Source organism: Meriones unguiculatus, chromosome 3 (assembly GCF_030254825.1).
Source record: "Meriones unguiculatus strain TT.TT164.6M chromosome 3, Bangor_MerUng_6.1, whole genome shotgun sequence".
Lineage (NCBI taxonomy): Eukaryota > Metazoa > Chordata > Mammalia > Rodentia > Muridae > Meriones > Meriones unguiculatus.
In genome coordinates, this window is record NC_083351.1 from 26,056,052 (window position 1) to 26,078,715 (window position 22,664).

The following is a 22,664-nucleotide window of genomic DNA, read 5'->3' on the forward strand; positions in this document are numbered from 1 at the left end:
TAGGTAAATATATTAACTCGGTGAAACCTCCCAAGAGACCCGTGAGTGAGCACCACCCCGAATCCCCATTTAGGGAATGAGAAGGATGCATCTCAGGGAGGCCAAGGAACTTGTCTAAGATGCACAGGAAGTAGGTAGTGGGGCAGAGAACTGGACCCACGAAGCCTGGACACAACGTGTCTCCTGAACCACTGTAGTAAGAGCCACCTCCCTGCCAGCAGGCCGAATTCCTGACTCACAGTCCCCGGAAGGCTCTAACGTACGCGGCTACAGATGCACACGTGAGCTGAAGGAGGAGCCTGAGAGCAGGCTCTCGGCAGAGTCACAGCCCTGCTCTAGAGGGCACGTTAATTTGTGAGCATCCACGGCCTTCAGAGGACCTTGAGCTAATGAATAAAAAGGAGCAGGGCACTGGGCGCTTTGACTCTGTGAAAGAGCCCTGGGGAGGGGAATGACCTGTCTGTCAGAGAAAGCACAGCCCTCGCCGCCGAGCGCCTTCCGGTCAGATGGGAGAGGCATAGGAGCACCTCTCCGTCAGACTCCAGAGGCTCCAGAGCATCTCACAGCCAGGCCCAGGTGGCCGTGAGGCCCTTCCCAGTCAGGCGGAAGAGGCGATGACTTCCAGAGGTTCAAACTAAGGGGCAGTCCTATGGAACCACCGCTTCCCTGGCTCCGCTTCAGCTGGTCCTGAGAAAGTCTTGGGGTCCCCTGACGTTCCCCGGTGAGTCTCCCCTGGGCCTCTCGGAAGAGAAGATGGCATCTAGGTAGTCACGGGCTCCCACTGTGGGGGAGGGTGGGGAGCCCCGCCACAGCTAATTAGCAAAACACATTTAGAACACGACTTACAAATGGCCCCACGCTTCCCCACACCTCATTTGCATCGAGCTACAGTACCTTATTGATTATCTTAAATGAGGAGATAGACACACTGTCTGCAACAGGACAATTACCATCATCAGACCAATTAGTGTCAAACGGGATGTGGTCTGCACACTGCAGCCCCGCACTCTGCGTGCCAGGCCTGCGGGCGTGAGCATGTTAATAATGAGACAGCCACCCTCCGCAGAAACTTTCCCGGGACGCTCGCCTGGGCCTCCACAGCCACGTGTCAGTTTATCCAGCCCCAGGGGTACACAGGCAAAATGACACCGGTGGCACATTCACCAAGTTGTTGCCAACAGACTACTCCTGGCCATGGGGAACCCTGGTTAAGCAGTCACCAAGTTTCCGGTCGCACGTACCGAAGGCCCTCCAGACCTTCATAGCCAATTCATGTGTACACACTAATCCACATCCTGCCACGCGAATCCAGAACCCGGGCATGAAACGTGCTCAGACCTGGACTACAAACATGCCCACGTCCTTCCGTGAGCCACGTGACAGCGTGGCCACTGCTCAGCCCAAGCGAAAGTGAGCGGCAATTCACCCCCACGCCCCCACAAGGTCCTAGCTCCCACATGAGCTCACACCAGCATCTGTGTCCAGGCACACATGCAAACATTCATCCTGTGGTGAAGAGCATGCTAAACATATGCTGAACAGCCAGGCCCATGCTCACATAGCAAGCTAACACAGGACACATAGCTAACACAGGACACACCACATGACAGAGCTATGAACACATCAAAGGCGTGTCCAACCTTTTGACACAGGGACAGGACATGGTCACCTAGGAAGTTATTTAGAACCATGCCAGCTCGTGACAAGACAAAAATCTCACACTGTTTTAAGTAAATTTATGGTTTTATGTTGGTCCGCTGCCATGACCCACAGGCTTCAAGCTGGACATGCCTAAGAGAGCCTCGACATTTGCTAGGAAGACTCCCAGGAGCGCGTTTTCCTTGTTAATGTGGGCAGGCTGGCACCCCTCCTGTGGTGCAGCTCCTGCGCGGTAGGGTCTGATATCTGCCAGGATCCCCGGTGGACTCTCAGGTCCCCCTCCCGGTTAGGACAGAAGGATTTCCAAGCAGTGCTTCAAGGAGACGCCATCCTGAAGTCTCTCCCTGCTTTAGTGCCACTTCCCAGCATACACAGCTTGAGCCCGGTTGCCCAAATTGACCCCTGCCACGTTGAGCCCTCCCTTCCTTCCATCAGTAAACGCTGTGGATACTGTGAGCTGGGAGAAGTCCCTGACCTGTGGCAGTGTCTAGAGGCAGAAGCCGACAAGAAGGAAGGGAAATACCATAACTGTCCTGCGGGAGAGCTGGGAATGGAGAGCCAGTGACGGCCTGGAGCTCTGTTCTAGACAAGGGCACCTTTCAGCAGGAGCTGTGCAAGTGAGGACCTGCCGGAAGCTGGAGCAAGCCGCCCAGACGGCTGGAAGAATAGTCTATCATGTAGAGGAGCCTGACTCAAAGAGGTCCACCTCAGGCTCGGGGGGGGGGAGGGTGCTAGAGCAGCAACAATTCCTGCACTGTGGCTGGAGGCATGCTAGGAGGCACATGGAGACAGCGGCCAGTTTGGCTCTCAGATGTGCCAGCTCGTCTCACTCTCCAGGCCCGGCAGGAGAGACGATTAGCAATTTGGAGTCATAGATGAAAACGCTGGGCTCAGAGAGGTAATGAGACAATGTCAGATCACAGAGCCCTGAAGACACTGAGCAGACACACCTAGGTCGGCAGAATCCAGGACTGCCTGTCAATCCCCACCACCACCACCCCGTCCCCCTCCTGCCCTTGTGCCACACCCCCTTTCTGCCTGGCTGTGTGGGGTTGTTATTTGTGTCAGGCACTAGCTCGTGATGACGTGGTCATTAGAGTCACATGTGATACCTTCAGTCACACTGAGATGTCATCACACACTTTACAGAGCTCTGCTTGTTTGCAGATCTTTCAGGGGCAAACTATTAACAGCTCAGAATGCTTCCCGATCCTAGGATCCTTTACACGCATACGTGGAACTAGGGAGGGACTCCTGAGGGTACTGAGGACATAACCCTTACCAAAATTTGTAGCCTCCACCTCCCTGCCACTGCCCAGTTATCCACCCAGGAACGGCCACCTCTCCACCCACCCAGGGTTACCCCTGCCATGTTGCCTCTGCTGCATGTGGATAACCCACAATTCAGGGTCCAACAGGAATCGCTAAGGATGGACGCCTCCTAAACAAAGGGATGGCAGAGGGCCCACGGTACTGCTGGGCCCTCCAAAGCCAGGCTGAGAGCAGGGAGACAGAAAGGCACAAGGTCAATACAAGAGGCCAACATTTTCCCAAATTTCATCTTAATGGCCGCAAGGAAAAGTTTCCAAATGGTGAAAACTGTGGTTCAGATGCTGACGGGTCTTGCTTTTCTTCCTGTAAGGTTTTCCAGATGAGCCTCTGGATCAGCACAGCTGGTCAGAGCCACCCATCAGTCAGCCTTAGCAGTGTGACCCCCAAGAGCATCACCCCTCACTAACCAGTCTCCTCCAGAGAGGTAGGACACTGCTCGGCTGTTTCTAAATCCTGGTTGAAAACAGTCTTGGGGGGACGGCCAGACATGCAGCTCAGGCGGCAGGGTGCTGGCTTACCATGCACATGGCCCTGGGTCCCATCCCCAGCACTGCCTAAGAGCTAGGATGGTGGAGCATGCCTATAACCTCAGCACCTGAGAAGGGAAGGCAGGGGGACCAGAAGTACAGGGTCCTGTTCAGCTGGAGGCCAGTCTGGGCTACATGACACCCTGTCTCAAAAGACAACGTTTCATTTAAAGAAAGAAAAGGCAGGAGGCTGGGGATGAGGAATGACGCTGGAAAGGCAGCTCAGGCATGAGCATCAAGCCTGAAGTCCTACATTTGAGCTCCAGGACCCACACTAAAAAATAATGAAAAAAAAAAAATTAAAGCTCCCCTTGAGGGGGGAACAGCCTTGCCAGGCCACAGAGGAGAACAGTGCAGCCAGTCCTGATGAGACCTGAGAAGCTAGAGTCAGATGGAAGTGGAGGAGGACCTCCCCTATCAGTGGACTTGGAGACAGGCAGGTGAGATTGGGAGGGAATGAGGGAGCGGGATACAGCTGGGATACAAAGTGAATAAACTGCAATTAATATAAAAAATAAAAATTTAATTTAAAAAAAAAAAGCCAGGTGTGACCATAGGTAATTGTAATCCCAGAGTTGTGGGGGCAGAAGCGACAGATCTCTGGGGGTGATAGATAGCCAACCTACTCCAAAGAGCAAGTTCCAAGATAGTGTCACACACACACACACACACACAAACACACACAAACACACAAGACAGTATCTTGAGAAACAACACCTGAGATTCACCTCTGCCTACCCCCAGACACACCTGAAGACACACATACATGTATATACATGTACACATACAAACACACACACAAATAAAAGAGAAATGAGCTCCGTAACTGACAGGTCACACAGCCAGAGGGAGAGGGAGCTTCCTTTGTGCTTAGGACCCCGTGCTCCCACGAGGAGAGACAGGTTTGTGGAGAGCCGGGGTTTGGTTGCCATGGCGCTGGCTTCCGCCCTCAAAACTGGTAAACCGTTATCACCGTTGGGCAACCGTCGTCACGAGCCCAGCCCGGGGCATCATATGGGGTGATGGGTGAGCAGCCAATCAGGGAATGATGCGTCATCTCACATGGGTGAGCAGCCAATCAGGGAATGATACGTCATCTCACACCACTCTGGTGCGAGCAGGGCTTATATAAACAGCGCCACTTCGGGGCTCGGGGTCTTCCTTCTTTCATCGCTTGATTGTAATAAAGCTTGCTGCAGAAGGATCCTGTTGTCCGCGTGCGTTCTTGCTGGCGAGACGATTACGCGGCTCGCAACATCTGGTGCCGAAACCCGGGACGCCGGGAGCCTGCCATCGCTGGTGCCAAGGAGACCCCCTGTTCGCGGGGAGGATTCAGAACTGCAGCATCGAGGTAAGTTCTGAGAGGTATGTTTGGTCTTGATTTATCTCATCTTTCACCTCAGCTAGCAGGAGCCCTTATTGCTTTCCCTGTTGTGACTGTTGCCCTCGTCCTTTTTCTTTTGGTTTCGTACAAGCTTGAGGGCGATCTCAAAAGGGAAGAGATTAACGGAAAGCTAAGAGCAGGCACTAGATCACTGTGGCTTTTGGTTAAATCTTGCTTGGAAGATGAAAACTGTTGTTCCTCTATTAAGGCTGGTCAGGAAGTGTTGGAGGAGATACAAGACAGCATGTCAGAAACAGAACGGGATAAAAGGTTAAGCGCTCTTACAAAAAAGGAAAAGGATGTCTCTAAAGATGTCCCTAAGGATAAAGACCCTTCCACGGACGGTAAAGCCGCGGGAGCGAAAGGCAAGGGAAAGGACGCCCTGGGAGAGAAAGGTGACAAGGGAAGGAGAAACCCAAAAAAGAAGCCTCTTTATCCGATAAAAGAATTGGAGGCTTTGGGGCTTGATAGTTCTGAATCTGAGCAGCTGAATCCCTCTGAGGAAGAGGACTTAGAGGAGGAAGCGGCTCGCTATGAGGAAGAGAGGCACCACCCTGATGAGCAGCCGTTACCACCAAATCGAGAGAAACAGAGGGGAGGAGCTGGAACTCGCGGGGCTTTCTCATTAACCCCTAGTGCCCCTCCGCCTTATGTTGAGAGGCACGGTTTAGATTCCTTCTTTTCAAAAATGGATAAAAGGAAGCTTTTGCAGGCCTTCCCTGTATTTGAGGCCACAGAAGGGGACCGTGTTCATGCACCAGTAGAATATCCCCTTGTTAAAGAACTTGCTGAATCGGTTAACAAGTACGGGGTGGATGCTAATTTTACAATCATGCAGCTTGAGAGGCTGGGCTCTACAGCAATGACCCCAAATGATTGGCAGACTGTAGTAAAAGCTGCCCTCCCCAATATGGGAGTGTATTTGGAATAGAAAGCAAGCCGCGCCCTGTAGAGCCTGATAGGCCTAAGGAAATGGTCAAATGGAAGGATGTCTTGACTGGTTAATGGAAAGGCCCGGATTCTATTTTAATAAGATCCAGGGGAGCTGTCTGTGTTTTCCCACAGGAAGAAAACAATCCATTCTGGGTACCGGAGCGCCTCACGTGAAAGCTCGCGGCAGCTGAAGATGATCTTTCAATGAATATACCTGCAACTACTTGAAGAGCTAAGGGTGGCGGTGGTGACCATTAATTCTACTCAAGTGGATTTATCGCTCACAGATGGCTTATTATCCTGGGTTTCTTCCGCCTTTTCTTATTTTAAGGAATGGGTGGGCGTTGGGATGTTTGGCGCTGCCCTGTGCTGTGGTTTAATATTTGTCCTCTGGTTGTTCTGCAAACTCAAAACCCAACAAAAACGTGACAAGGTGGTGATTGTACAGGCGCTAGCCGCTCTGGAGAAAGGCACCTCCCCCGATATTTGGTTATCCATGCTGAAAAATTAATGTTTGACAAGGTTGCCTCTGTCTTTGCAGGCACATGCCACAATCTGGATTTACAGCCCTTGCACTCCCTGGGGATCTGTTTCCCATTGCACGGGGATGGGTGTAAATCACAATTTTTCTCTTGCCAAACGATCTGGAAAGTCAGTGCCGGAAGAGTGCAAATAAGTCTTCACCGACCTAAGACAGGACAGCCTCACAGTGAGGAGGTTGCTCCAAGGCTGAAGCATTGCCTTCCACCAGGCTCAGACGTTGGCTGTCTGGCATAATGCTGTATTGACAGTAGGAAGCTTACTGTTCAAACAAAATAAAAAAGGGGGAGATGTGGAGAGCCGGGGTTTGGTTGCCATGGCGCTGGCTTCCACCCTCAAAACTGGTAAACCGTTACGACCGTTGGGCAACCATCGTCACGAGCCCAGCCCGGGGCATCATGCGGGGTGATGGGTGAGCAGCCAATCAGGGGATGATATGTCATCTCACACCATGGGTGAGCAGCCAATCAGGGAATGATGCGTCATCTCACACCATGGGTGAGCAGCCAATCAGGGAATGATACGTCATCTCACACCACTCTGGTGAGAGCAGGGCTTATATAAACAGCGCCACTTCGGGGCTCGGGGTCTTCCTTTCATCACTTGATTGTAATAAAGCTTGCTGCAGAAGCTTGCTGTTGTCCGTTTGCATTCTTGCTGGCGAGACGATTACGCGGGTCGCAACACGGATTGACTCACTCGCAGGGAGTGCAGAATGTCACTTTCACTAGGGGCTGAGGAGATGGTTCTGGGAGTAGAGTGCTTGGCACAGCAACCTGAGAGCTGAAATTCAAACCCCAGAGCTCAGGCAAAGCCAACCACGCTGACACAGGTCTGAAACCCAGCACTCCTACTGCAGGATGGAGGACGGAGATGGGATGGTCCCTGGAGGCGCACACTGGTGAACAAGAGACCTTGTCCCAAACAAGGTGGGAAGCAAGGACCGACCCTGAAAGTTATCCTCTGCTTCCCACATGCCATGGCACGCGCACACATGCCCCTTCCCTCAATCGCCTGTAGTTCCTTGGTTCTGATGATCTTGTTTCTGTCATTTAAAGTGTCTCTCACTCCCCGGTGATGTGCAAAACCTCATCCCTCCCCTCATCATGGCCAGACCTAAGTATAATCTATTTTTTTTTCATTCTTGTCAACAGATGTGCACAGCAATTTGCTCACAGAATTGTCCTCGGAGGTAGATGAGCTTTAAATATAAACTACAGCATTTAGCGAGTGAGTCCTTCGTGAACGCTGGCTCTTCGCTGCATTGGTGTGATGTCTTACCAAACATGTAAAGACAGGAGGATAGGCTAAAGTCCAGGTTCAAGTCCAGGTTCTGATGACCACGCGATACCCAGCAGCCCAGGCTTCCAGCTCAGGCTTCTTTGATAGGCTCTCAGGAAGTTACTTAACCAGGCTCACGTCCTCTGTGAAATGAGGGTGGCCTGCCCGGAGCTCCCATTCAAGGGAATAAAAGCTGAGATGGAATCCAGCGTGACGTCACCTTGAACTCCATGAAGATGGAGAGGGAGGGCTGCCGGTGCCACCAGGGAGCAGGCGTGACCTCTGGGTCTTCCCATCACCCAAGGTCCTCAAACAGGTGCCCACACTCTGAGAACTCCTGAAGACCAGGCTGCAATGCGGCAGCACCAAGCCTTCTTCTAAAGGAGCCTCCTCCACCCACAGAGGGGCCCCTCACCCGAACACCTCTGAAGCACTGGCCTTTCGAGTCGGCACAGCGCAGCCTCATTAGTCACCCTGGCCCACCCCGCCTCTACACAATCGTGTAGCTCACCTCTCCTCTCCTATGACAGAGGGAACAGCGCCCCGGGAGCCTCCCCACTGCACCGTGCCCGCCAGCCTCCACCAAATGCTCAGAACCTGTCACCATCACCTCTCAGAACTAATTCCCAAGCCTACCACCCACCTAGGACTTCTCTGCTACTCCACTGCCCATCCAGTTTCTTCTCTTCTAGAAACCGCCCAAAGACAGCCAGCTCGGTGACAGCAGTTGATTGGCCCACAAATTGTCATCTGACCCACGGTCAGCTCATCCATAGGCCACCTATGAGCCTATCATACGGCCTGATGCAAAAGGCTCTACATAGACACATTAGCTGCTGTATGCTAACCAGACAATCTTCAACTACCCTGTCTTGAAAAACCAATATATATATATATATTTAACTACTTGGGAAAGGGAGAACGTGGAGCCCACTGATAAGAGCAAAAAGCCAACAGAAGCAAAACTCATTCTTGAGGAGACCAACAAGATGGCTCCCTGGGTAAAACATTTCCTGCCAAGCGTGATGAAAGGTAGTCGAGCCTTGGAACACACTTTAAGGTCAAGGGGAAAGAACAGATCCCACAGAGTTGTCTTCTGATCCAAACACACAGACAGACACACACACCTCTTGGTATGCAGGCCCACACTCATACATCATACACACACAATAATAATAATAAATAAACGAAATTAACAACAAAAATGATGGCCAGAGAGATGCCTAGTATGTAAGAGCTCTTGCCACCCAACCTGGGACCCACATGGTAGAAGGAAAAAAACTGACTTCCAGCAAGTTTTTCTGCCCCCACTGCCCCACACACAGAACACATAAACATACAACCTAACATTTTTAAAGAGTTACTTAACCTGACACCATCTTAGATCCAGGCTGCCTCAGTTTCCCTGGGCTCCAGAAGGATGATCAGATGGATTTGCATACTGGATGCCTTTTTGTGTGTTCTGTGGTCTTCAACGTAGCTCTAATGGCCCTCCTATAAGTGGTGCAGGGCGCTTTTCCCTGCAACCCTGCTTCCTGTGGAGGCTGCGAATAACAAGTAGAGCCAGTCATGCAAACAGACTTGTACTACTGGAATGTGGACTTTCATGGGCTCCAAAGGAAACAAAGTGCAGGAAGGACTCTCCAGCCAGTCTGTCCTTTTCCAATGGATCCACTCAGTGGATCGACTCACATCTGCAGATCTAATTCTAGTTCCTAAAAAAGATAATTTGGCCAGGCATAGGTGGCAGTTGCCTTTGATCCAGTACTCAGGAGGCAATCAGGAGGCAAAGGAAGGATTTCTATGAATTCAAGGACAGCCTGGTCTATATAGTGAGTTCCAGGCCACCCAAGGCTATATACTGAGACTCTATCTCAAATTATAGCAACAACAACAATGATAATAACTAGAAGAGGAATCCAAATTGACCACATTTGGATCCTGTCTTCGGTGGGCCACGATCTAGCCCAGCCCATCAGGAGATCTGGGGTCCCTGTGTCCTTGAATTCTTCTGTGTTCATCATGAACCTATCCCAGCTACCCTATGCCTGTCCCAGAACCTGAAAGATTTGCCTGTCCAGGCCTGGCACAGCTGAGGAGGCAGGGCCCAGGACCCAGAACAGCTGTCCGGGGAGAAAAAGTCCCCAGCTCCTGCCAACCAGCCCCAAGCCTGCTGTGACACTCAGCCACCCACTTGGAAAGGGGCACCCAGCTCCAAAAAAGCTACAGACATCTCCCACCCACAAATAATAATCACGATTTTCCCTAATTATTATTTGTATATTTTGCATAATTGTCATAATTATTATCATCAGCTCATCAACCTCTCATCCCAGCATGCTCTCCTCCCATCCTCAGCTCTGAAACCTGATCACATGAACACCCTCTCCCGACACCCGCTTTCTCCCAAAAGCCTGTTTTCAAGGTCCCTTCAAGAAACAGAATAAGAGGGTTCTCCAGAGGGTTCTTCAGTCCGGTTTATCATTCTGGAACATTTCTGGCCAGTGTGCTAACTCTAGAGCATGACAGAGGGGCTCTGGAGAGGAGGAGCACTCTCACCTCCTGACTAAAGGTGGGCTGAACACGCCCACCTTTAAGGCCATACCTTTAAGGCCAGCAACTCAGAAGGCAGAGGCAGGTAGATCTCTGTGAGTTTCAGGCTAGCCAGGAATATGTAAGGAGAAGGAGGGGGGTTGGGGAGGGAGGGAGGGAGAGAGAGAGATCAAGTGGCCTCCTTTTGATCTGTGTGATAACTTCCCCACACACCATCAAGAGAGTGACTGTCAGCCCCTCCCCACAGCTCTCCATTTAGCAATGTGACTCATAGCTTGAGATGGGCATTTACACCCAAAGAAATTAGAAAAAAAAAAAAAAAAAAAAAACACACACACTTTGTTCCAGAGCGACAGCATTTAAACACTTGCCAACACACCCTCAAAACTACATGAGGTGTTCTTTAAAGGCTGCAAATAAAGGAATCTCTGCAGTGTTCCACATTGCCACAGCTAAACAAAACTTTTCTTCTTATGACGAATTTTTGGTTCACATAACAAAGAAATGGGTTTCGTTGTGACACTTCCACACACTGCATGGCATTTTCCTCTCACTCCTCCCTCTCACTTCTCTCCCCTCTCCCCTTCCCTTCCTCCCCACAAATAGTCCCTCCTCCTGTGTTCCTGTCACGTACACTCTATCCCTCTCTTGTTCCCCACCTCCCCTTCCATCAGACATCTTTCTCCTCTCAGGCCCTTTCTGCTTTTGTGTCCTACATATATCAGACACACACACACCTTAGATAGGATCTCAACTGCCCTGGGCTGGCCTTGAACTTGTAACATAACCAAAGATGAGCTCAAACCTCTGATCCTCCTGCTTACACATCCAGAGTGTTGAGATTGCAGGCCCACAAAAAAAAAAAAAAAAAAAAAAGCACAACTCTTTCACTTCTTCCGTGACCATATCCCTATGTCCTTCCAGAATCTTTTGTATCTTAGAGTCATCTCCAGGCCCTTCGCCCTTCATGATCCACTATCTCCCTTCAGCCTGAAAGCCACTGTCTCTCCCTGTATCTCCCACCACACATGGACCCCTCAGAAGGCCTCACAGGTCAGCCGTCTGGCAAGACATTCTGGCTTGGAGTTCCCAGCAGTACTAAATCCTAGAACCGCCCCTCTGTGGCAAGCCCATCAGTGCCACACCTGGCTGACAAGGCTGAGTCCAGTGAGGGTATGTCCTGTGTGACAAAAGCCTTCTGTTTGGTTATGTTTTTTTGTTTGTTTGTTTGTTTGTTTGTTTTATTTCGTTGCATTTTCAAATCTGTTTAGGAAGCATACAAAATAATGGTTTGGGTTTTAAGTTAGCGTCTTGTGTACCTCAGGCTAGCCTCAAGCTTGCCATGTAGCTGAGGCTGGCCTTGAACTCCTGATCCTCCTGTCTCTGCCTCCCAAGCACTGGTTTACCAGTGTTCAATACCACATTCAGTTTAAACTAATGGGTTTCATTATGACATGTTTATGCATATATATCCATCATGGTAGCTTTTGGCCATTTATCCCGAAACTCTGACTCTCCCCTACCCTCACCCTCATGCACACCCTCACCCTCACTGTCCCCTTTCTTTCTCAGAGTCCCCTTCTGCTTTCAGGCATACATTGTGTATTTAAATTTATACTTTTCTTTTTCCCCCTCTGCCTTCTCTTGTCCCCCTCTCCACTCTCCCATTAGACCCTTTCATCTGAGTTTATAGTCGACTTTCTACTTTCATGCCATACACAGACTTATAGTTATATTTAAGTCTAGATTCCTCATACAAGAGAAAACACACAACGTCTGTCTTCCTGAGTCTCACTTGTTTCACTTGATGTGATACTATCTGGTTCCATCCATTTCCCTGAATACTGCATGATCACATCTCTCTACAGTAAATAAAACGTGTGTGTATACATGAGCACATTCTCTTGTCTACTCTCCTTATCTGTTTATCTGTTGCTAGACATTGAGGCTGGCTCTGGATCTCGGCTATTGTAAGCAGTTTTGCAATTAACACAGTATGTTTTTCTTCCTGGCACTGATGTGTTTCTCTGGCGTAGGACTTAGAGGCCTTCAGGAACACACCCAGAGATGGCACAGCTGGGTCACACGGTAGTCCAATCTTAAGTTCCAGAGGAGCCTCCGTACCAACTTCAACAGTTAAAACTGTTCTGACACCTCCTAGACGGACATTGCTGATAGTGGACAGTTTCCATGTAGAATACTAACGCTTCTTATGCTCTCACTGTTGTAAAGGGACTCATTGTCCCCAGCCAGCACCCAGAACCTAAGAGCTAAAGCTCAGGAGTCAGCTTTCCAATCACCATCATAAGACTATGAGCGAGTCCCTGCCTTGCTCATGCCTTGGTCTCTTCTCTCCTGCCTTGACAGGTGACAAGGGATGCTTGCTCTTGGGTCGGGAGGAGACCACAGTTCCACGATGTGAACCCATGGCATCTAGGACCCACTAAGGTTGACTGTCGTGGCATCAAGAGGGTGACTATCTTACTCTGATCTCAACTATGGCGTCACTACTGCCTTCTTCCAACTATGCACACAGCCACTGTGCTGGGGTTCGGAGAGTTGACATTGCAACTTGTGCGTGAGTTCCTTCAGTCCATCCCCAGTACCACGCATGCATGCATGTGTATGAGCACATGCTCACACACACACACACACACACACACACACACCCCAAACATGTAAGGAGGCTGTGCTCATACGGCCACTGTTCAACAAGGACCACTGCAGCACACCCACATTCCGAGTCCCAAAGGTCGCTCACCAGAATGCTAAGCAAAGTTGGGGACCACACAGACCCTGCCAGAGGATCAGTAGCCTCTGCTTGAAGTTTCTATTTCTCCTAGGACCTGGCGACCATAAAGATCCTCCTAAAGTCCGGCATATGGGTATATGCCTGTAACCCCAGCACGTGGGAGTCTGAGTTCCAGGGCAGCCTGAGCTACAGGCACCACTTTCTACCTGTCAAGAGAGACTCCGGCCAGCAGCCTGGACATCAGACAGAGGACACATTGTTCTCTCTGCTGTTCACCCTCGTCGGCACGAGTGAGCACTGGGAATCCACTCGGGTAGATGACAAAAAAACGTTGAATCAGACTCTGAGGTACCAACCTCTCCCAGGAGCAATGCTGAGACACCAGAGGGAACTACAGTGTGGTGGGGACACATGCACTAGCCATCACCTCAGTGGAAGCTGGAAGCTGGTGCTGAGCAAGGCTTCCTGCAAAGAGAGATAGACGCCTGGCCCAGCTGGATGACAAGGGCCAGCAGCCAGAGGCACAGTCTTGGGGGTCAAAAGAAGCGATGTCCTCTGGCATGGTGGGCATGGAGCAGGAGGCAGTGGTTGGCCTCAGGAGCTGAGCTGGCCTCCATGGGTCACAAGACAGGCCTGTCAGAAGCCAGGGGACAGCAAACAAAGCTCCTGTGCAAACCACCGACCAACCATCCATCCTTCCTACTTCCAGAACAAGCTCACAGGCAGGGCCCGGCTAGCCTCCCATCCCTGGGGCAGTATAGTTGAGACAGGAGCAGGACTGAGCCCAGCTCGCCTTGATCCGTGCAGCTTAAGGCTGGCTAGGGTCTTGGGGAGGCCTGCCCATGAATGCAATAACTGGACTGGAATGCTGAAGCCTTGAACAAGCCATGGGGAATGCCCAACCCAGCCAGATACTCACAAGTGTACAGTGGGATATAGCTAATTCTGTTGCGTTTCCATCCAACAGAGAACATTGGAGCACCGGCCTGCCCTACTCTGTAACTCCCATTAGTCCAGTACACACATGAACACATCTCTCCTCCCTCCAAAGGAAGCACTTCCCACCCAATCTTGTCCCATCCAACACCCAGGCACCAGGTGTTCAGCCCAGCACACAAGCACACACGCAACACACAAGAGGTACTTCCTGTACCACCATGCAATGCAACATACAAACATCAGATAGTGTGTCACATGGATTCAGCCCACCCACACCCTCACCCCTGTGAACTGGCCTAACTCACAACTTATGGACAGGTGAGCTCACACCCTCCCCCATCTATGTGGCCTGTCGCCGAGGTCCTATCCCAAGCCACACGTCCAGGGAGCCTCACAGAAAGGCACATTTGCTTCTCTTACAGAGAGAGCCAAACATTCTCAACCCAGACAATGCCCGACAGGGTCCTGTCTGTGGACACATGCCCTGTAGCCACAGCTCTGTGTGTTGCCTCCATCCCAAATGAAAGGCAAAGCTGTATTCATCCTGTTTCTCCTTGCTAAAATTAAATGCCTCACCAGAAACAACCTAAGAGAGGAAGGGCTTATTCTTGCATAGTTTAATAAGGGACACATCCCATTACGGTGAAGAAAGCAGAGTGGCCAGGCCATGGAGTGGCTGGTCACATGGCACTGAAACTCATGAAGCAAAGAGATCTGTGCCACTCAGATTGCCTCCTCCATAATTATGTGAACATGTGATGAGCGGGGCATGTACATGAGCCGGGCATTGGGGCCCCCATTGTGGGCTGTCCCATATGAGTGCTAGGAACAGAACACAGGTCCTCAGCGAGAGCAGTACACTTTCTTAACCAATGAACCATCTCTCCAGCCCTACTTCCTCCTTTTTATTCAGCCTGGGACCCTCCCTCCTCCAGCCAATGGTGCTGTGAGGGTCTTCCCTGCTCAGTCAAACTTGCCTGGAAATACCCACCCAGACACACCCAGAAGTCTGTCTCCTGGGTGATGCCACATGCCACCAAGGTGACAATGAAGATGGCTCATTGTCATGACCTCCTCTAAAGGACTGCCCTCTGATCTCAAAGGCAACTGAGTAAACCACATTCAGCCCGGGGAATCAACCATCCCACCCAGTAAGTGCAGGCACCATTTTATCCGCCTTTATCCTCTCCACCGAATAAATACCGAACACGCATTGGAAGAATAGTGACGTCATCCAGCAACTGGTCGGTCTAGAAGCACCGTGTCCCCGTCCAGCTCTGCATAGCTTGGGGCCTCCCATACCATTTCCAACATGGCGAGCCTGGCCCACTGGGTGGGTATCCAGTGCTTGGTGCCAGCTGCAGAGCTCCGAGGAGGTTGCAACCGGCAGGACCAGCTGCCTACCTAGAGGCCGGCTGGGGGGAATCGTGCCGGGAGGGCTGTGGGTTTTTCTAAGCCCACACTTGACTCTATCCGCACAGATAGAGTGTGGTCTGTGTGTGGTCTGTGGGGAGGCTGCCCTAGAGAGGCTTATCGATCAGGCTGGACGGGAGAAGAAAGGGAAACACCTTCAAACAGCAGAGCTCACGTCTGCAGAGGGTTGAAAAGATCGCTGGATACAGGATCCATCCCTGAGATGGCCACACACGGTTAGGACACAAGAGTCAGAGAAAAGGCAGAGCTGTGAGTGTGTGTACGTGCGCGCGCATGTGTGTGCGTGTGCGTGTGTGTGTGTGTATGCGTGCAGGCGTGTGCATGCATGCCTATGAGCACAGAAGTTGCTCAGCAGCTTTAGCTAGTACTAACTCCCCTGTAACAACATGAACGTGGAACAACCTGTACAGGCCAGAGAAATGTGTGCGAATGCACGTAGTCACCCTGACACCTAAACACACATGCTCAAGAACACACACGTTCCATCCCCTTCGAGAAATTCCTACCCCAAGGGTGGGAGCGGGCACCTCCTTTTCATTCTGTCCGTCCTATCCCCTTCTCACCCTCCCAATCAACCCTGGCACTCCTGGGACTGTCATCCACCCGGGACTTCCCTCTTGGGAGGGAAACGGTGGCCCAGGAATGAGTCTATCCGATCTCAAATCCTGGCACCCAGGTCACTTAGTGTGTCAGAGGAGACCTTTGTAGTTCTGGCTCCTGAGACTGATAGACAGAGATCTGGTAGAGGCACAGACTCCAGGGATTTTTAGCACTGCCCAAGGGATTTTTTAACACTGTCCCAGGATTAAGAGCGACAAAAGACCCCTGCTCCTGCGGGCGTCCTTGGTCTCCCAGGATTAAGAGCGACAAAAGACCCCTGCTCCTGCGGGCGTCCTTAGTCTCCGGCAGGACTGATCCTGAGATGTGAAGCCTGAACACCCCAGTCTGACCTCCCCACCACCCACTTCCCTAGGTACCGTGGCAGCAAAGCTGAAGCACATCCATGCACCGCGGCTGCCCCCTGCTGGACGGAGCCTGCGGTGCTCAGGTGCTGTGTGCCCTTCTAGCTGGGTTCTGGAGTCCCTTAGAGAAGGCTTTAGGGGAGCTTTAGTAGCACGATTGTAGAACCAGTCACTCAGGAAACTGAGACAGGAGGATTACTTGAGCCCAGGAATTTTGAGGCCAACTTGGGTAACATAGTGAGACAATTTTCCAGGAAGACCAGCTGGGCATGAGGGCTCATGCCTGGGCTCCGAGGCATGAGAAGACATGGCTTAGGAGACAAAGGCAGAAGAGTCGAGGAGAGTTAGAGGCAGAGTAGGGCTACATCATGAGTTCCAAGGCATCCAGAGCTATGTGAGAAAACTCTGTCTTAAAAACAAAGATCTAGGCCTCGTGTGGTGGCCCACTCAAGAGCGAGGGTAGACAGAACACTGTGAATTTGAGGCCAGCTTGATCTATATAGAAAGTTCCAAGACAGCCAGGGCTATACAGTGAGATCTTGCCTTAAAAATAAATAAATAAATAAAACCCAGAATTTAAGCTGGATGGTGTCCGCAGGTGCACACCTTTAATTCCAGCACTTGGGGGACAGAGGCAGGTGGATCTCTGAGTTCGAGGCCAACCTGGTCTACAGAGTGAGTTCTAGGACAGCCAGGGCTACACAGAGAAACCCTGTCTCATATGTGTGTGTGTGTGTGTGTGTGTGTGTGTGTGTGTGTAAAGACAGAGAGAGAGGTGGGAGTGACTTCACAGCTCTGCACCATCCTGCCAATTTCAGCCTCTCCCAGCCTTCTAGAACCCCCTCCTCACCAGCCACCGTGTCCCTCTCCTTCCTGAAGTAACTACCTCTTATACCAGGTCTCTGCCATCATACTGGGAGTCCCCAGGGCAGAGGGAACAAGCCTGGGGCTGGCAGGCGTCTGCAGAATGCAGAAAGCCTTCTCCAGTGGGCTCGGGCTCTGTGTGAGCCATGGGCGGGGCCTCTCATTCATACTCCACCCCCCAGGGGAGGGCAACCTCGGTAAAATGCCAGCTGCACTCATCCCACTAAATGCCAGGTACGTATTTTGTTCCAAGCACTTTGCTGGTAATCCATACACCATTATCCTTATTTTATTTCATAGTCTAGGAAACTGAGGCACAGAGAGATTGAGGGATAGCCAAACACACATAGAGTGGGTCAACTTGGAACTGGGACTTGGCTCAGGAAACCACGCTGGTAATCACCTTTCCCTCTTAAGGGAAGAAAAGCAATGGGGATCTGTGTCCACACTGGCCCACACTGACTCCCACGTCCCTTCCCCATAGAAGTCAGCCTGGAGTCTCTGCTCAGCTGGCAGCTATGGGGCTGTGGTGTCTCTTGCTTCCTTCTTAATTTTTCTGACAAGAGCAGATGCCACGGCAGCTGACAGCCAGCCTGTCGGATTGGATGGGAAGGCGGGCCCAGACCTCATTTATCTGATGGAAAAATAGACTTGGACAAGGGGACTGCTGAGCTTCAGGAGACAAGGAGCGCCCATGGGTGACAGGTACAGATGGGATCCCAGCAGGCTGGGGTGGGGACAGGCCTAGGACAGGAGGCCCCAAATGCCAATGGAAGGTCTGCATAAGCCCCTGCTCCATCGCCGTTTTTCTTCCCCTCTTCCCTCCTCTTTCCTTCTCTTCTTTCCCTCCAAACTCTGATCAACTTCCAGGTGCTGGGCCTGCACCAGTTTCTGGAGACAGAAGCTCCAAGACTGGCCAATAACTGTCCTCAAGGACATCCATCCAGACTAGGGAAACAGCCAGGCAGACCTAAAGACTCTGCAGTGGTGCAGACACTAAGGCCCATCTGTTGGGGAGCAGCCTCTACCACAGACAATCCGTGCCAGCCACTCGGGCACCTATTTCCTTCCCCCGTATGGTGGGGTGCTAATGCTCTTGCTTCCGCAGTCGTAGAAGGCTTAAATGAATTAGCCCGTGTGGTGCACTGCGGAGCAATGCCTGGCACATGGCCGGTGCCTTCTCCCACTCACATCACCCAGGAGCAGACAGAATGCCAGCCGCAGGGACCCTGCCCCTGTCCCACTCCGAAGCACCCCTGAGGTCTGAGCTCCACCCCACCTGGCACAAGGCCCTCTTTACCATCCGTGGCAGGTGGGAGGTTCACCGTGTGTGGGGTGTCCTCACCGCTCAGGTCCCTTCCGTGGGAGCTCACCCTGGCGGGCTAAAGGTCCTAGAAGACGTAACGGTTCTCCTTGGGTGACACAGCTTTCGCCCCTCGCCTGGCATATCAGACTCACCAGTCCCTCAAATCTGGAGTGCAAGAAACACCCCTACTATGGAAAGTTGCCGCAACTATGGTTGCACAGTTCTTTCTTAGGGCAGGCCTCAGTTTCCCCATCCGCAGTGTCAACTACCGACCAAAGGGACTGCCAGGAGTGACCTCTCTCTAAGTACATTTCTCTGATTCAGCCCCAGGCCTGCAGCCCACAGCTCCAAGCAGCAAAGGAACAATGCCCAGCGTTGGGTAATGGTTCCCTCCTGAGACTGAAACATTCTTGCAGGGAAGCTCCTTCAGCCAGAAGGTAAACCACTCAAAAGAGCTGCAGAAGTCCCTGAAACTTATCAGACTCACTAGGCCCCTCCCCCGCAGAGTAAGTCAGACAAGCCAAGCTGTAAAAAAAGACAGACCAGCCTACCTGCCTGGCAGGGGTATGGATCCACTGGGCCACCTGGAGAGGGCACTGCTGAGCTGCCTGCAGGCTGTGCGGTCTGCTCCGGGTTCCCCGCTTTGCGAGCTGTCATCACCCATGCTGGGCCGAGCTTTGGCGATGCAGCTGTCTCTGAGTTATTTCTGTTCCTGTAAGTAACCTCTCACCTATATTCCTATAGGTAACCTCAATAAAACTTATTGATCCATCAAGGTGGACTTTGGTGGTGTTTGAACTTTGGTCTCTCGTGGGCTCCCTATCTGGGGTGTGTAGGTTGTGATCTTCATCACACAGCACCCAGGAGTTGGGCACAATTCTAGCCTTCGCAGGCCCTTCAGAGATGAGTTCCCATCTGTGGATTTCATGTATTGAGTGTAACCTATCAGAGGTGGATGGTGGCCTATAACTATGTTTGGTTCCCTGTGTTTTGCATAATTCAGCTCGCATGTCTCCAAAAACATGTTCCCAAAAAACATGGCTGAGTCCTGGACCATGGCTGCTGGCTTAGTACCTTTCCAGTCATGGCTGGTATCAACCGGGACAGCCATTTCCCAATGTGCTCTACCACGTGCCTGTGCTTGACTGACCATATGAGGTCTCCTGGGCCTTCCTCAAGCTACCCCCTCCCTGCACACGGGTTCCAGGTCTGCAGTGTGGTCTCACAGACACCTCAATACAGCTCCAGCAACTCTCCCCCACCCTACCTCTGCCCACCGGCTGCCTCCCTTGTCCTCCTGGGCTGGCTGGTTTTCTGTCAACTTGGCGCAAGCTTGGGTCATGTGGGAGAAGGGAGCCTCGACTGAGGAAAAATGCCCCCACCAGCTTATCCTACTCTTTAAATTAGTGACTGATGTGGGAAGGACCAGCTTACTGCTGGAGGTGTCACCCCTGGGCTGGTGGTCCTGGCTTCTATAGGAAAGCAGACTGAGCACGCCATGGTGGAGCAAGCCAATGAGCAGTGTCCCTCCATGGCCTCTGCATCAGCTCCTGCCTCCAGGTGTCTGCTCCACTTTGAGTTCCTTCCCTGGCTTCCTTCAGCAACGGGAGTGTGAGCTGAGAGTTGTTAACAACAAACCCTTTCCTCCCCAAGCTGCTTTTGCTCACGGTGCTTTATCACAGCAATGGAAACCCTACAGCACCTCCTCACTCCTGGGCTCTCCTTCCAGCCCCTGACCTATGCTGGTGCTCAGCCTGAAATCCTCCTATCTCAGAAAGCCATACTCAGCTGGACAGACCAGGCAGATAGCTTCCCTCTGAAAATCCTCAGCTTCCTCCTCCAGGAAGACTTCCCTAGGTTACCAAAAGCTGACACAAGAGCTCCACAGCTCTCATGCCACTCAGGGAAAGCTTAATGTCTCTACCTCAACTCCCCTGCCTGACTGGGTGGTCCCAGAGGACAGGCAGACCCCGACTCCACCAAGTCTCCAGCGTGGCACACATGCAAAGCCAGAATGGGAAGGACGGCTGAGTCCGGCAGAGAGAAGAGGCAGGAAGTAGTGAAGAGGTAGAAGGGAAGGAATGAGAGGATGGCTTCCTGCTTCTCTGCCTTTGCAGGCTGTTGCTGGCCCAAGCTCACAGTGACAGTGCAGACAGCTCTTCCTGAACACCATGATTCGCCCTGGGCTGGCTGCCAGGCCCTGTGACTCTCCAAACTGAAGAAATGACTGAAGCAACTGCCGTCTCTAACAGCCTGCCCTCTTCATACATCCTCTGAGAGTGAGAGAGACAAGATGGACCCCAGTTAGCCTTGACTGACACAAAGGTGCCTCCCCCTCTCCCTCTGCTGTCCCCAGCCCCACACCTGCCACCTCCAAAACCAACAGCCTGAACAGCCCAATTTGTCACAAAGTCCAGACAGACCTGCGTAGAAGGGGTGAGCCAGGGATGACCCCACACTTTCCAAAGCGATTTTTTCTGAGACAGGGTTTCTCTGTGTCACCTTAGCTGTCCTGGGCTCATTTTGTAGACCAGGCTGACCTCAAACTCACAGAGATCCGCCTGCCTCTGCCTCCCTAAGGGCTTAGGTTAAAGGCCTGCCCCACCACCCCAGCTGTGATGTTATTTATTAAAAAAAAAAAAAAAACTCTGCCATCCTATCTCCCTCAGCCCAGGCAGAAGACACCAGGTCCAGCACTCCTACAACTTTTCCTTGTCCCTCTGCGAAGCCAACTGATTGAGGAAGGAAGCACAGAGACACCAGTAAAGCTGTGACCAGGATGTCCACTGAACCTCATAGGACCAGTCTTCAACAGCAACATCACGCATTGGCAAGGCCACATGGCCCAGCAACTTTTCACACAGCCTGACCCAAAGAATCACAGAGCAGTTTCAAACTGATGCCTGTGCATCGATGTACACTAGCAGAGTGAGCCACGATCGGCAGGAGGCAGAAGCTAAAGGCGTCCATCAAACGCTTGGGTGGACTCCGAACCGTGGAGACAGCACGGATTTAACAGGAAGCCAGTTCCCACTTAACTACAATGTGGGTGAATCGCAGAGGTACTGTTCTAAGTGAAAGGACCCAGGTGCACGAGGACAAACATCACAGGGTTCCACCAGGAAAGGAGCCCAGAGCAGCCATGCTCACAAGCACAGGATGAATTGCAGGTCTGGTAGTATTTAGTGACTAGTGGTGACAAGGAAACGCCTCTGATGGACGGTGCAATGGCTACAGCCAATGTGGATGCTCTCCAAGGAATCTGATGCCCTCTTCTGGCTTCCAAGGGCAACTGCACACACATGTGCATACACACAAGCAGACAGACAGACGCATACACACATAAATACAAGTGAGCTCTTTTTTTTTTTTTATTTTTAAAGTAAGCCAGGCAGTGATAGTGCACAGCTTTAGTCCCAGCACTTGGGAGGCAGAGACAGGCACATCTCTGAGTTCAAGGACAGTCTGGTCTACAGAGCAAGTTCCAGGACAAAACAAAAAAGATTTTTTTAAAAAAAAATTAATTGAAGCAAGATAGGATTATCATGAGTTTAAGGCCAGTGTGAGTTACACAGCAAAAGTCTGCCTAAGAGAAGACAACAAAGCAGCGGAGGAGAGAGAGAGGAATAAAAATAAGACTCTCCAACTACTGTATCTCAGGCAGGCAGGATGTCCTGATGACTTGGGTTCAGTTCTTGGGACCCACATGGTGAGCAAAGAGAGCTGATTCCTTTGACCTTTACATGGGAATTATGGCACATTCGAACCCACATTCATATACACAAATAAATGAAAACATAGGGCTAGGAAGATGGCTCAGCCGTTCAGAGCATGTACAGCTATTGCTTAGGACCTGAGTTCAGTTCCCAGCACACACCTCAGGTGGCTTACACATGTTTGTAACTCCAGCCCCAGAGGATCTGCACCCTCTTCTGGCCTCTACATTCACGTGCACACTTGATCTAAGAAAAAATATTTAAATTAATTAATTAATGTAAAAATAACTTAACAGCCTACAGTATTTTTAAACCAATGACAGCTATTATTTTTCCAAAGCTTTAAATCTTTATTATTTTGGCTGTGACATCTCACTAAACTCTCTTACTTGCCATAATTGAGTGGTTTGGTTAATTTTATTGGATTTCCTAGTAATAAGATTACATCTCTGGCAAATGACGTTAACTCTCCCATAAATTTT

At 51.2% G+C, this 22,664-nt stretch overlaps 1 long non-coding RNA gene across 3 annotated transcripts; it reads left to right on the plus strand.

Moving 5' to 3' along the window:
- Positions 1-303: 303 nt before the first annotated feature.
- LOC132653003 (uncharacterized) lies at positions 304-7,005 on the plus strand. Of its 3 annotated transcripts, XR_009590608.1 has the most exons (4): positions 304-721; positions 3,302-3,415; positions 4,708-4,869; positions 5,968-7,005. It is a non-coding gene; the product is annotated as an uncharacterized LOC132653003 (long non-coding RNA). The 3 variants fall into 3 exon arrangements; XR_009590607.1 differs by lacking the exon at positions 3,302-3,415; XR_009590606.1 differs by lacking the exons at positions 304-721; positions 3,302-3,415 and having other exon boundaries at positions 3,438-4,869.
- Positions 7,006-22,664: the final 15,659 nt, after the last annotated feature.